Below are 2,489 nucleotides of genomic sequence, written 5' to 3' on the forward strand. Positions count from 1 at the left end.
GGGGGAAGAGTGTAAAGAAGCTATGTTGCACAGTAGAAAAGAAATAGGTGTTATACATAGTTAACTAAATAAGAAATTTGCCCATAAGTATACTTTGGGCAAGTACACTATAAGGCAACTAATTTAGGAAGATTTTAACAAGGAAAAAGTGGTTTCTTCTGAGGAATGGGAATTTGTTTAAGGTGCAAAGTACAATAAAAAGGACTGTTACCCCATGCAAGTACATCTTTGAGAAAAATAAAATTGGGTTTAAGAAATTTACCAATCGCCTTTTCCTGTAGGAGCCGCCGGGTTGAGAGGAGCATGACCTTCTCCTCCCCCCGTGATGGTGTGTGCCCGTCCGTTGACATCTGTGTACTCTGAAAAGGGGGAATCATCTGGCAAAAATGTTACCTTGCCTGCTGTGTTTAAGGCTCCCATTCGACCCGATATCATGAACTTTGTTCACACCAACTTGCGCAAAAACAACAGACAGCCATATGCTGTCAGTGAATCAGCAGGTCATCAAACCAGTGCTGAGTCTGGGGGTACTGGCAGAGCCGTGGCTCGAACTCCCAGAGTTCGGGGCGGTGGGCCTCACCGTCCTGGCCAGGGTGCATTTGGAAATACGTGTCGTGGAGGCCACATGTTTGCACCAACAAAAACCTGGAGCCGTTGGCACCGCAGAGTGAACACAACACAAAAGCGATGCACCATCTGCTCAGCCCTGGCTGCCTCAGCCTCACCTAAAGGTCATCGTATTGAGGAAGTTCCTGAACTTCCTTTGGTGGTTGAAGATAAAGTTGAAGGCTACAAGAAGACCAAGGAGGCGGTTTTGCTTCTTAAGAAACTTAAAGCCTGGAATGATATCAAAAAGGTCTGTGCCTCTCAGCGAATGAGAGCTGGCAAGGGCAAAATGAGAAACCGTCGTGGTATCCAGCGCAGGGGCCCCTGCATCATCTACAATGAAGACAACGGTATCATCAAGGCCTTCAGAAACATCCCTGGAATTACTTTACTTAATGTAAACGAGCTGAACATTCTGAAACTTGCTCCTGGTGGGCACGTGGGACCTTTCTGCATTTGGACTGAAAGTGCTTTCTGCAAGTTAGACGATCTGTATGGCACTTGGCGTAAGGCTGCCTCCCTCAAGAGTAACTACAACCTTCCCATGGATAAGATGCTTAATACAGACCTCAGCAGAATCTTGAAAAGCCCAGAGATCCAAAGAGCCCTCCGAGCACCACGCAAGAAGATTCATCGTAGAGTCCTGAAGAAGAATCCACTGAAGAACCTAAGAATCATGTTGAAGCTAAACCCGTATGCAAAGACCATGCACCTGAACACCATTCTTCGCCAGGCCAAGAATCACAAACTCCGGATGGATAAGGCGGCAGCAGCCTGAGAAGCCAAATCGGAGGAGAAGGGGGGTCCAGGCAAGAAGCCCACGGTAGGGAAGAAAGGAAAGAAAACTATTGGTGTGAGAAAGCCGAAGAAACCTGTGGTGGGAAAAAAGGCTGCAGCTACCAAGAAACCAGCAGCTGACAAGAAACCTGCAGAAAAGAAACCTACCACAGAAGAGAAGAAGCCTGCTGCCTAAAAACTTATATTTGTTTATTCCATAAAACTCAAATCATTTTGGACAGCTAATTTTAAATAAAGACCTGATCAAAGACAGTGAGAAACATTAAAAAAAAAAAAGAAAGAAATTTACCAATCCTTTTGACATGAATCCTGTAAAGCTACAAACATATAAACGTAGCTCTACTGTCTAAATTCTATTTATTGTCATCAGTTGCACCAGCCAATATTTTAGCAAAGGCTGAAATGATTTGATAGCATTAGGGGATGTCCCAGAGGCTCCTGACCAGGGCCTGATGCATGTGTATACACACACACACACACACACACACACACACACAACTTGTATATGCATAGAAAAATTTTAGGAAAATAAACAAGAACCCACAAACCTGATCAATTTCTTGGAGAAGGACTGATTCTGGGGTTCAGAGAGATTTACTTTTCATTATATACCTATTGCATGGTGTGGAGTTTTGGTTTACTATGTGCATATATCAGCCCTTTAATTTACACAAGGATTTAACTTTTTAAAATAAAACTATAGAGAGTGTAAGAGAGAAAAGAGTAATGCACCCAAAAATACATGACCATTTTCATTTCTTTTTCCCTCCAATAATTATTTAGTACATATTTGGGTACAGCTGCAAATCTGTTACAGATTACTTTCGAAGGATATGTTTGTGGCCAATGCACAAAACAAACTTGAAAGAAAAAAATTTTAATTCATCAAATCAAGTGCATTTACTCTTTCCCTCACTTCTAAATCCCTTGAAAATACATTTATGTATCTGTTTAGAATACTGTAATCTAATTTTGACTCACTATTCCAAAATCCATATTTCTGCATATGCCCCCTATTATATCAGGTCTATGCAGTGTCCTATTATGTGGATGTATGGTGTCTCCATTCACCATTTCCTTATGAC

The 2,489-nt window shown here is 42.1% G+C and overlaps 1 pseudogene; it reads left to right on the forward strand.

The window, feature by feature from the left end:
- The first annotated feature begins 325 nt into the window (after positions 1–325).
- Positions 326–1,674, forward strand: LOC112915347 (large ribosomal subunit protein uL4 pseudogene; annotated as a pseudogene).
- Positions 1,675–2,489: the final 815 nt, after the last annotated feature.

This window comes from Vulpes vulpes, chromosome 16 (assembly GCF_048418805.1).
Source record: "Vulpes vulpes isolate BD-2025 chromosome 16, VulVul3, whole genome shotgun sequence".
Taxonomy (NCBI): domain Eukaryota; kingdom Metazoa; phylum Chordata; class Mammalia; order Carnivora; family Canidae; genus Vulpes; species Vulpes vulpes.